At 36.5% G+C, this 13,801-nt stretch overlaps 1 protein-coding gene across 5 annotated transcripts in view; it reads right to left on the bottom strand.

Annotated features, from left to right (window-relative positions):
• OCA2 (OCA2 melanosomal transmembrane protein) overlaps positions 1-13,801 on the bottom strand; it is a 397,483-nt gene that overhangs the window by 122,739 nt on the left and 260,943 nt on the right. The gene's annotated exons all lie outside the window — the stretch shown is intronic.

Genomic DNA, 13,801 nt, shown 5'->3' with positions numbered 1-13,801 from the left:
ATTGCTGGAAGAATCAGAAAACTTCATGAAAAAAACAAAGAAGCAATAAAATTTGTAGGGCTGAGTAAGTAACAACAACCATAGAAAGAAACTCCAACCTAAGTGTTAAAATACTGAAAGATAACCCCCTTCAATCAGAGAAAAGACAATGGAAAAAGGATGCAAACATGGAGAGGGTAACAGGTGGCAGCCTTTGCACTCATCCTTGCTAGAAAAGAAGACAGTAGAAAGGAAAGCAGGAGTGCTCATTGGAGTTTGGGAGGGGAAGGGAAAAGGCAGCAAGAGGAGGAAATAATCTTATAAGATTAAAAAAAACAAAATAACAGAAATTGATAGATATCCCTTCACCTTCGAAAATGCAAATACAATAAAACCATCCTTTAAAAAACTATTGTCTATGGCACTGATCACAGAGGGTCCTCTTGAAGTAGGAATCTTCAAACTGAGCTCAATGGCCAAACCCACCCACGAAAGTCCACGGATGAAAGAAAATTTCACCTATACAAGGCTTTAATAAGAAAACAACAGAACATGAGAATCTAAATACTGAAATTGATAAAGATTTCTCCAAAAGGCTAAACATGAACTAGGAAAAAAAAACCTGCATTAAAATCTATACTGAATTATATATATTAATTATATATAAATATATATATATTAAATAAGTACATGGAAATCTGGAGGGAAAAAACAGCAGCAAAAGAACATCTTAAATCAAAATATCAAATCAAATATTAAGAACAGAAATATTCAAATGTTAAGAACAGAAATAGGCAAAACCACAAAGAAATAAAATGATAAATCAAAGCAAAAGCCACCAATTCATGTGGGAAATAAAGATTAAATTATAAAGTGTCCCAGAAAAATACAATCAAATGAAAATTTAATGAGACATTAAAGAAAGAAGAAAAGAAAAGGAGTACAAATAAATTAAGTAATAACATCAGTCCAGGGGAAAAGAGTTGAAATGGAAGACAAGCCATGAAGATCCAACATGAACAGATCCATGAAATAATGAATATTAACACTTAAAACTGATCCAAGAAAACTTTCTGAAGCTTAAAAAGAAAAAAAGGACTTTATTCTACATGTGACAAGAGCCCATGAGATATTTGAGAAAATTGACATGAACAATCAAATCCAGGGCCTATCTTAGTAAAACTATTACACTTCAAAGATAAATTAAAAGCACTCTGGCCTCAGCTCTTCACATGCTGCTCTTGCGGCTCAGATCCCACCTGCAAGGAGTCCTGGTAGCAAGCATTATCCAAAAGGCAGGCAAAAGCTGGAGGAAGAGGCATAGGCACTGAAACCCCAGGGCCATCTTCTTGTTTTCCCAGAAGAGAAGGTGCAATCCCAGTGAAGGAAGCAACATGAGCAACTTCCTGCATTGACCAGTACAGAAGCAAAACTGGGAAGAGGAGCTCCTGACTTCCTACCTGGTGCTTTTCCTTCCAGCCACATTTCTTTTTCTCCAGTGGAGTGAAAATAAAAGTGCTTAAACTGAAAAATTTGCACTATATTGCATCAAATAAAAAACTGTGAAACACTTCATAATCTTCCACTTTAGAAAAAATGCAGAAAGGCTGGGAAGAAAGTAGAGTGGGAGAACCCTAACCTCACCTCCTCCCACAGATGTAACTAGATAACACATCAGTCAGAAAACCATCCAAAAACTGGCAGAACAAACCCCTCTACAACTGGCAGAACAAACCCCTCTACAACTAATGTAGAGAAGAGGTCCACATCAAAGAGGGTCAGAAGGGCAGAGAAGTGGTGGAGAGCTAAACGGACAGCTGGCTGTCTGCCAGAGGGAAGAAGCCCTGGGCATAGAATAGGAAAAGAAATAGACTATCACACTGGGGCTGCATGGGGAAGATGAATACCCGTAGCAATTGGCTTTGAAAACCAGAAGGGTTGAATTTTATGAGTTCTTAGAACCAGTGGGGCTTAAAAGCTGGAATTTTAAAAACCAACTAGCTGTGCTCCAGGAGACACTGGAGGGTGCTAGGAAATGGAATCCCTGCCCTTAAAGAAACAGCATAATGAACAGCCCACAGAGATACAGAATAGAAGCAGCTGTTTAAAAAACATCTCGGACATAAGGGAGGTAAAGTTAGTTACTCAACTCAGAGCATGTTCTGGAAGGACAGAGACCCTTGAGATACTCTTCCAGGAAAAAAGGAGCCAGTAGGTGCTATTTCCCTATCCCATTCCCCAGCACAAATGCAGGTCACCTGTGGGAACTCGTGCAGCACGTACATTTGCTAACTTGCTTATGTTTCACATACTTCAGCAGATCTGCCCCCTCCAGCCAGGCCAGCATTAGTCATGATATTATAGGCCCCTTCCCCCAGAGGACCAGGCAACCTTGCTAAAACTGCATATTCAGCCCCTGTGCATGTGGATCTACCTCCTCCAACCTGGCTGGCCTTGGCCCCAGTCTTCTTATAGAGGACCAGCAGGAAAACCTTCCTAACATTGCATGCCACACATGTGCAGATCTCTTCCCTCTGGTAAACTCTTCCTAGAGCCTATCCAAAACAGTGACACAAACCTAATACTATGCAAGCAGCCCCAACAGGGAACAGAACCACTCCAAAATGATTTCTGCCCCAGAGAAAGGGAAAGATAAACACACATACAAGTCAGACTGCAATTCCAGCACTGGACTGGGGGCGAATAGCCAGTCTTATTGCAGGCCCTGCCCACCAAAGAAAACTTCTCAGGGCAACACAGGGAAAACATCAAGCAGTTTGGTGCTACTACATCTCTGGCAAACACCTGGGCTGACTCAACTCAAGCTCCTGGTGGCCCCAGACTCTTCTTGCATTAACACCAGAGGAACTGAACACTACCCATATGGGGCAAAAAGAGTTACTGCAGAGAACTTGAATGAATGGAAAAGCAACTCAACCACAATAATAGGATGAATGCAACACACATAGTACATACTCCTGAAGCACCAGGTTCCAGTGAACAAAAATATTGCACTGAAGGGTCTCTTTTATAAGGATAGCACTTTATTTAAAAAAGCATTTATTTACTTTAGCAAGAAAGAGAAAGCATGCAAGCAGGGAGAGGAACAGAGAGTCCTTCAAAGAGACTCAAGCTGACTCCTCACTGAGTGTGGAGCCCAGTGAGGAACTCAATCCCAGGACCCTCAGGTCATGATCTAAACCAAAATCAAGAGTTGGCTTCCCAACCAAATGAGCCACCTGGTGCCCCAGAACAGCACATACAAGAGCAAGAGGCATAGTTTACTTTCCTGACACATATAAACAGACAAAGAGAGTTTGACAAAATGAGGTGACAGAAAAATATGTCCCAAATGAAAGGACACAACAAAATCACTACAAGAGACCTAAGAGAAATGAAAATAAGTAATATGCCTGATAGGGAACTGAAATATTGATCATAAATATACACACTGGACTTAAAAAGAGTGTAGAAGACATCAGTGAGACCCTTAGCAAAGAGATAAAAAGGAGACATTCAGAGTTGAAGAACACAAACAATGTAATTTAAAATACACTAAATGCAATAAATAGCAGACTAAAGGAAACAGAACAAATCAGTAACCTGGAGGTCAGAAAAGGGAAAGCAACCAAGCTGAGCAGGTGAGAGGAAAAAAAATGTGTAAAATGAGAATAGATTTAAGGACTTGGCAATATCATCATGAGTAATAATATTTGCTCTATAGGGATCCCAGAAGGAGAAGAGAGAGGAAAGGGGAAAGATAATTTATTGGAAGAAATAATAGCTGAAACACATTCTGAATCTGGGAAAGGAAACAGAAATCCAGATGCAGGAGGCACAGAATGCCCCCAACAAAATCAGCCCAAAGAAGTTCCAAGACACACAGTAATTTTAAAAAGTAGTGATAAAGAAAGAACTTTAAAAGCAGGAGGAGAAAATAAAACAGTTAACTACAAGGAAACCCCATAAATCAATCAGCAGATTTCTCACCAGAAACTTTGCAGGCCAGAAGATAATGACATGATATATTCAAAGTACTGAAAGGGAAAAACCTACAACCAAGAATACTCTGTCCAACAAGGCTATCATTCCAAATGGAAAAAGAGATAAAGTTTCCCAGACAAACAAAAGTTAAAGGAGTTCATGACCACTAAACCAGCCCTACAAAATATGTTAAAGGGGACTCTTTGAATAGAAAGGAAAGATCATAGTAAGAGCAACAAAAGTAGAAACACAAAAGCAGAAAAATAAGTATATCTGTAAAGATCAGTGAAAGAACTCACAAAATATGACACCATTTACCTAAAATCTGCCAAGATGAGGAATTCAAAGAATGGGTTCAAACTTAAGTGGCCATCAACTTAATACAGACTTCCATATGCAGAAGACTGCTATATACAAACCTAATAGTAACAACAAATCAAATACCAGCAATAGATATGCAGAAATAAAGACAAAGGAATCCAAGTATATGACTAAAGAAGGCCAGCTTATTGTGAGAGAAGAGGACAAGAGGAAAAGAGAACTACAAAACTACCATAAAACAATAACAAAATGGCAATAAATACATATCTTTCAAAAACTACTCTGAAAGTAAATGGACTAAACACTCCAATCAAAAACATAGGGTAATGGAAAAAATAAAAAAGCAAGACCCATCTATTTCATGCCTATAAGAGACTCATTTTAGACCTAAAGACAGATTGAAAGTGAGAGGATGGAGAAATATTTATCATGAAATGAAAAACAAAAGAAAAGCCAGAGTTGCAATACTTATATCAGACAAAATAGACTTTAAAACAAAGACTGCAACAAAGGAAGGACACTACAGTCCCTCATGGTTCATCTCCCTCTCTGATTTCCCCCTTCATTTCTCCCTTCCTTCTCTTATTGTCTTCCATACTACTCCTTATGTTCCACATATAAATGAAACCATATGATAATTGTCTTTCTCTACTAGAATATGGAATCTGGAAAACAAACAGGGTTTTAGAGATGAGAGGGGTTGGAGGATGGGCTAGCCCAGTGGTTGGTATTAAGGAGGGCATGTATTGCATTGAGCACTAGATGTTATATTTAAATACTGAATCATGGAAGACTACATTAAAAACGAATGAAGTACTATACAGTGACTAACATAACCTAATAAATAAAAAGGACTCTATGTAATAATAAAGGGGACAATCCAACAAAAAGAAACAATTGTAAATATTTAGATACCCAACATAGGAGCACCCAAATACACAAAGCAGTTAATAAAAAACATAAAATAAGTAATTGATAGTAATACAATAAAAGTAAGGGACTATAACATCTCACTTATATCAACAGACAGATCATCGACACATAAAATCAACAAGGAAACGGTGGTTTTAAATGACACATTGGACCCAAAGGATTTATATTCAGAACTTTCAGAACATTCCAACCTAAAAAAGCAGAATACACATTCTTTTCAATTGCACATTGAACATTCTCCAGAATATATATCACATATTAGGCCACAAAACAAGTCTCAAAAAATTTAAAAAGATCAAAGTCATACAACACATCTTTTCTGAACACAATGCTATGAAACTAGAAATAAATCACAAGAAAAAACATGGAAAGAGCACATATATATGGAGATTAAATAATATGCTACTAATAAATGAGTGTGTCAAATAAGAAATCAAAGAGGAAATTACAAAATACATGGAGACAAATGAAAATGAAAACACAACAGTCCAAATTTTGGGATGCAGCAAAAGCAGGGAGATTCTAAGAGAGAGCTTGGTGATAGTAAAGAGAGCACATATTGCATGCAGCACTGGATATGGTGCATAAACAGTGAATCTTGGAACACTGAAAAAAAAATTAAATTAAATAAGAAAAAAGGGAGTTCCGTGTTGGAAGTTTATCACCATATTGGCTTACCTCAAGAATCAAGAATATTTTCAAACAAACTAAACTTACACCTAAAAGAGCTAGAAAAAGAACAAAAAACAAAACCCCTAAACAGCAGAAAGAAGGAAACAATAAATATTAGAGCAGAAATAAATGAAATAGAAACTAAAAATAATATAGATCAATGAAATCAGGAGCTGATTGTGGGAAATATCAACAAAATTGATAATCCTTTAGCCAGACTCATTTTTAAAAAAAGTGAGAGAGAGGGGACTCAAATAAACAAAATCAGAAATGAAAGAGGGAAAATAATAATTGACATCACAGAAATATAGAGGATTATTGGAGAATACTATGAAAAATTATACACAAATTAAACAACCTAGAAGAAATGGATAAATTCCTAGAAACATATGACTTTCCAAAACCAAGCCAAGAATAAATAGAAAATTTGAACAGACTGATTACCAGCAATGAAATTGAGTCAGTAATGAAAAAACTCCCACGAAAAAACCTCCAGGACCGGACAGCGTCACAGGTGAATTCTACCAAACATTTAAAGGAGAGCCAGTTTTATGTCTTCACTGGAGAAGTGTGTGTTCATGTCTTCTGCCCATTTTTTGACATGATTATCTGTTTTTTAGGTGTTGAGTTTGAAAAGTTCTTTTTAGATCCTAGATATAAGCCCTTTGTCTATAGTGTCATTTGTGAATATCTTCTCCCATTCCATGGGTTGCTTCTTTGTTTGTTTTTTTTTTTTTTTTGACTGTTTCCTTTGCTGTGCAGAAACTTTTTATCTTAATGAAGTCTCAAAAGTTCATTTTCACTTTTGTTTCCTTTGCCTATGGAGACATATCTTGAAAGAAGTTGCTATGGCCAATGTCACTTCTGATAGGTTCCTGGATTCTGATATATGACTGTCTCACATTAAAGTCTTTCATCCATTTTGAGTTTATCTTTGTGTATGGTGTGAGAGAATGATCGAGTTTCATTCCTCTATACATAGCTGTCCAATTTTCCCAGCACCATTTATTGAAGATAATGCCTTTTTTCCACTGGATATTTTTTCCTGCTTTGTGAAATATTATTTGACCATAGAGGTGAGGGTCCATATCTGGGCTCTCTACTCTGTTCCACTGGTATGTGTGTCTGTTTTTGTGCCAGTAGCGTTCTGTCTTGGTGATCACAGCTTTGTAATAAAGCTTGAAATCAGGCAATGTGATGCCCAACATGATGCATTGTTTCTCCTTTTCAACATTTCCTTGATGATTCAGGGTCTTGTCTGCCTCCATACAAATTTTAGGATTGTCTGTTCCACCACTTTGAAAAATGCCACTAGTGTTTTGATCGGGATGGCATTGAAAGTATAGATTGCAAAGGAGAGTTAATACCTATTTTTTTAATACCTACATTTTATAAACTATTAAAAAAAAAAAAAGAGGAAATCAAACTTCCAAATTCATTCTAGGAGGCCAGGATTAATTTGATACCAAAACCAGATTAAGACACTAGAAAGAAAGAGAACTACTATCCTCAACAAAATACTAGCAAACTGAATACAACAATACATTACAAAAAATTATTCACCATGATCAAGTAGGATTTATCACTGAGTTACAAGGGTGGTTAATATTCACAAATCAATGTGCTACATCACAACGTGGTCATGACAGTAAGAGAAAGAATTTTTAAAAATATGATCATTTCAATAGAAACAGAAAAAAACATTTGAAAAAGTAAAAAAAAAAATCTATTCATGAAAAAAGACTTCAAAAATGTAGGTACAGAAGAAAATTACCTCAATATTTTAAAGGCCATCCATGAAGAAACCCCAGTGAACATCATCCTCAATAAGAAAAAAATGAGCACTTTCCTCCTAAGGTCAGGAAAAAGACAAAGATATCCACTCTTACCACTTTTATTCAACATAGTACTCAAGGTCCTAGCCACAACAATCAGACAAGAATAAAAGCATCCATGTGTCTGATAGCCATTTGTATGTCTTCATTGGAGAAGTATCTGTTCATATCTTCTGCCCATTTTTTAATATGATTGTCTTTTTTGTGTGTGTTGAGTTTGAGAAGTTCTTTATAGATCCTGGATATCAACTTTTTTTGTCTGTACTGTCATTTACGAATATCTTATCCCATTCTGTGGGTTGCCTCTGCCTCTTTGTTTTCTTGACTGTTTCCTTTGCTGTGCAGAAGCTTTTGATCTTGATGAAGTCCCAAAAGTTCATCTTCGCTTTTGTTTCCTTTGCATTTGGAGACATATCTTGAAAGAAGTTGCTGTGGCTGATATCGAAGAGGTTACTGCCTATGTTCTCCTCTAGGATTCTGATGGAATCCTGTCTCACGTTGAGGTCTTTTATACGTTTTGAGTTTATCTTTGTGCATGGTCTAAGAGAATGGTCGAGTTTCATTCTTCTACATATAGCTGTCCAGTTTTCCCAGCACCATTTATTGAAGAGACTGTCTTTTTTCCACTGTATATATTTTCCTGTTTTGTCAAAGATTATTTGCCCATAGAGTTGAGGGTCCATATCTGGGCTCTATACTCTGTTCCACTGGTCTATGTGTCTGTTTTTATGCCAGTACCATGCTGTCTTGGTGATCACAGCTTTGTAGTAAAGCTTGAAATCAGGTAACATGATGCCCCCAGTTTTATTTTTGTTTTTCAACATTTCCTTAGAGATTTGGGGTCTCTTCTGGTTCTATGCAAATTTTTGGATTATTTGCTCCAGCTCTTTGAAAAATACCAGTGGAATTTTGATCAGAATGGCATTAAAAGTATAGACTGCTCTAGGCAGTAGAGACATCTTAACAATGTTTATTTTTCCAATCCAAGAGCATGGAATGGTCTTCCATTTTTTTGTGTCTTCAATTTCTTTCTGAGTGTTCTGTAGTTCCTCAAGTACAGTTCCTTTACCTCTTTGGAAAAAATGTTCATCATCAGTAGCCATCAGGGAGATTCAAATTAAAACCACATTGAGATACCACCTTACACCAGTTAGAATGGCCAAAATTAGCAAGACAGGAAACAACATGTGTTGGAGAGGATGTGGAGAATGGGGAACCCTCTTACACTGTTGGTGGGAATGCAAGTTGGGGCAGCCGCTTTGGAAAACAGTGTGGAGAGTCCTCAAGAAATTAAAAATAGAGCTTCCCTATGGCCCTGCAATTGCACTCCTGGGTATTTACCCCAAAGATACAGATGTTGTGAAAAGAAGGGCCATCTGTACCCCAATGTTTAGAGCAACAATGGCCATGGTCGCCAAACTGTGGAAAGAACCAAGATGCCCTTCAATGGACAAATGGATAAGGAAGATATGGTCCATATACACTAGGGAGTATTATGCCTCCATCAGAAAGGATGAATACCCAACTTTTGCAGCAACGTGGACAGGACTGGAAGAGATTATGCTGTGTGAAATAAGTCAAGCAGAGGGAGTCAATTATCACATGGTTTCGCTTATTTGTGGAGCATAACAAATAACATGGAGGACATAGGGAGATGGAGAGGAGAAGGAAGTTAAGGGAAATTGGAAGGGGAGGCGAACCATGAGAGACTATGGACTCTGAAAAACAATATGAGGGTTTTAAAGGGGCGGGGGGTGAGAGGTTGGGGCAACCAGGTGGTGGGTATTGGAGAGGGCATGGATTGCATGAAGCACTGGGTGTGGTGCAAAAGCAATGAATACTGTTATGCTGCAAAGAAATTTTTTTAAAAAGTTAAAAAAATAAATTTTAAAAAAAAAAGAATAAATGTATCCACACTGGTAAGGAAGAAGTAAAACTTTCACTGTTTGCAAATGATACAATACTCTTATATACAGAAAACCCTAAAAACACTCTACCAAAAACTTTCTAGCACTGATAAATGAATTCAGTGAAGTCATAGGATATGAAATCAATGTACAGAAATCGCTTGCATTTCTATACACTAATAGTAAGGCCCCAGAAAGAGAAATTAAGAAAATAATCATGTATAATTGCACCAAAAAATAAAAATACCTAGGAATAAATTTAACTAAGGAGGTGAAAGACATGTACTCTGAAAACTGTAAAACACTGATGAAAAAAAACTAAAGAGGACAATTGGAAAGACAGACATTCCATGCTCATGGATTGGAGAACACATGGATTGTTAAAATGTCCATACTATCCAAAGCAATCTTCAGATTTAATGGAATCCCTATCAAAATACCACTATCATTTTTCACAGAGCTAGAACAAAAAATCCTAAAATTTATATGGAAACACAAAAAAAACCTGAAAAGCCAAAGCTTTCTTAAAAAAAAGAAAAGAAAAGAAAAGAAAAGCTGAAGGTATTAATTCCAAATTTCAAGTTATATTATAAAACTGCAGTAACAAAAATAGTATGGCACTTAAAGGAACATAGTAGAAAGCCCAGAAGCAAACCTTAGATTATACAGTCAGTTAATTAATCAATGAAGGAGGCAAGAACATCTACATCCAAAAAATGAAACTGAACCACTTTTTTTACACCATCACAAAAAAACACCTCAAAATGTGTTAAAGTCCTAAATGTGAAAACTGAAACCATAAAAATCTTAGAAGAAAGCGCAGGCAGTAATTTCTCTGACATCAGCAGTAACAATTTTTTCTACATATGTCTCCTAAAGCAAAGGAAGCAAAAGCAAAAATAAGCTATTGGGACTACATCAAAATAAAAGTTTCAGCACAACAAAGGAAACAATCAACAAAACTAAAAGACAACGTACTGAATGGCAAATGATATATCTAATAAAGCATTAGTATCCAAAATATAAAAAGAACTTATAAAACTCAACACATAAAAAACAAACAATCCAATTAAAAATGGGCAGAAGACATGAATAGACATTTTTCCAAAGAAGACCTACAGATAGCCAACAGACACATGAAAAAATGCTCAACATCACTCATCATCAGGGAAATTCAAATCAAAACCACAATGAGATATCACCTCATCCTTGTCAGAATGGCTAAAATTAAAACACACACACACACACATACAGAAACAAGTGTTGATGAGGATGCAGAGAAAAAGGAACCCTTATGTACTGTTGGTGAGAATGAGAAGTGGTGCAGCCTTTATGGAAGACAGCAGAGAATGAGAAGTGGTGCAGCCTCTGTGGAAGACAGTATGGAGAGTTCTCAAAGAATTAAAAATAGAACAACCATATGCTATAGTAATCATGCTACTAAATATTTACCCAAAGAATATAAGAACACTAATTCAAAAGGATATATGTACCCCTATGTTTATTGCAGCATTATTTACAATAGTCACAAACAGAAGTGGCCTAAATGTCCATTAATGGATGGATAAAAAAGATGTGGTATGTATACAGATGATGATGATAAATATATAGGTAGACAGATAATTGATAGATATAATGAAATATTGTTCCACCATAAAGAAAGAATGTCTTATTATTTGCAATGACATGAATGGATCTAGGGAGTATAATGCTTACTGAAATAAGTCAGTCAGAGAAAGACAAATACCATATGATTTCACTCATATATAGAATTTAAAAAACAAAACAAATTAACATAGGGAAAAAAGAGACAAGAAACTACGGAGAGTAAACTGATGGCTACTGGATGAGAGGTGAGTGGCGGGATATGAGTGAAATAGGTATTTGGGATTAAAGAGTACTTATCATGATGAGCACTGAGTAATGTATAGAACTATTAAAATCACTGCATTGTACACCTGAAATTAATAATACTCTATGTTAACTGTAATGGAATTAAAATGAAAAACTTAACTAAAAAAAATTCACTTAACCCAAAATTGTATGTCAGGAAATCTGTCATCGGTGAGCAAGAATGAAACAGTTTTATCTGCGAAGATATTCAAAACAGAATCGGTAACAAAGAATAGAAAGCAACCAACATGACCAACAAAGGTAAAATAGTGATATATCTACATGTTGTAAGCATAAATATATTCTATTTTGAAAGAATAACTAGTGGCCTGGTAAAATGTTCACAATATATTATGAAAAATGAAAGGTAAGACACAATGAGATTAAAATTTTTGTTAACCAGTATATATGTATCATGAGAGGTATGTAAAATGTAAGAAAACACAACAAATTTTTATCAGTGGTTATTTCTTGGTAGCAAAATTATGAGTTGATTTTACATTTTATTCTTTTACTTTCAAATATTCCTTTGAATATATATTTATATAGTCAGAAAAATAGTATTTTTGATTTTTTTTAAATAAAATGGGAAGTCAACATTTTGCACTGTGTATCGCAGGAAGCCACCTTTTCTGAAAGAAATTTTGAAATGGGGTAGATTAAAGTCAATTCAGTGCATTTGCAACTGCAAACTAAGAATTTTATGCAAATAAGGGCTGAATATTTAGATGACCATCTTTTTAATGATTTTATTTATTTGACAGAGAGAGAGAGCAGGGACAAGCAGGGGGAGCAGCAGGGAGAGGGAGAGGCAGACTCCACACTGAGCAGAGTCCCCTGAGCAGGGACTCAATTCTGGGACCCTTAACCAACCAATGACCATATTTCATGACCAAACTGCTCTGATTTGTAAACAGCAATGACCTGAGAAGAATGATCAGAGGTGGAACCAGACAAAAATAAGACATGGCTTTTGAACATTACTAACCAGAGAGACATTTTTCCTTCATCTATGAAGGTGGATGCAATTCTTAAGGCCACTAGCTAAGGAGGTTTTAGAAAAGATAACTGGCAGTCTTGCCCCAGTCTTTCTGAGGTCCCCAACTTCCTAGTTTTCACCACTGTAACTCTGCACACAAGGTGCTCATATAGAATAGAAATACAAGGCCTATTGGATAAGTTCAGTGTGCACAATATTTTACCCACTGGAGCTGAACCCTGAGCCCTGTGCATAATCTGAGTAACTGCACACAAACTCTTTCAGTCAGGCAGAAGTCCTGATGATGATGATGATGATGATGATGATGATGATGATGATTAATTTTTCGGGGGTAAAATTTAGTGACTCATCAGTTGCATGTAACAACCAGTGCTCATTACATCAAATGTTCTCCTTAATGCCCATCACCCAATTACCCCATCCCCCACCTACCTCCCATCCAGCAACCCTCAGTTTCTTTCCTATAATTAATAGTCCCTTTATGATTTGCCTCCCTCTCTATTTTCCTGTTATTTTATTTTTTCTTCCCTTCCCCTATGTTCATCTGTTTTGTTTCTTAAATTCCACATATGAATGAATTCATATGGTATTTATTTTTCTCTGACTGACTTATTTCACTTAGCATCATACCTTCTAGTTCCATCCCTATTCTTGCAAATGGCAAGATTTCATTCTTTCACATGGCTAAGTAATATTCCATTGTATATACACACCACCTCTCATCCATTCATCTGTTGATGGACTTCCAGGCTTTTTCCATATTCCTGATTATTATGTCAAAGTTACACTGGAGAAAATATCAGACTAGCATGTACTGTTGCCCTAAAAACCTTCTAATCTTTTATGAAATTACTACCAGTCCTCTGAAGCCTTCTTGTGAGACCAACCAGTATTTTTAAATGGCCATCAGAGTCCCTATGGTTGAGTCCAGGTAGGACTGTCAGCAGGTAGAAGGCTAGTGTATCATATGCTTGGCTGACCAAAGAAAATAAGACCAGGGGCATGTGAATGACAGCCTTCCAGGTCTACAGAAATTGGGAATCCAGTCCAAAGAAAAAGCCCTGGAATTTGGGGGTGCAAGTCTATATCTCCCATTGCTGCCCCTTCCAGGGCACTTGTCTCTGAAAGCTGTTGTTGTTGTTTTGGTTTTTTTAGCTGTGCTCCAGTGAAGAACCATCACTGATTACAGCAAAAATAAGATGATGAGGTGAGTTACACTGCTAAGGCCACTGATGTATTTGCTATAGTAAAAGCTGTTTTCATTAAGAAAACTCTTG

The sequence above is a fragment of the Mustela nivalis genome, assembly GCF_964662115.1.
Source record: "Mustela nivalis genome assembly, chromosome: 6".
NCBI classification, from domain to species: Eukaryota; Metazoa; Chordata; class Mammalia; order Carnivora; family Mustelidae; genus Mustela; species Mustela nivalis.
This window is presented reverse-complemented; position numbering and strand designations above follow the sequence as displayed.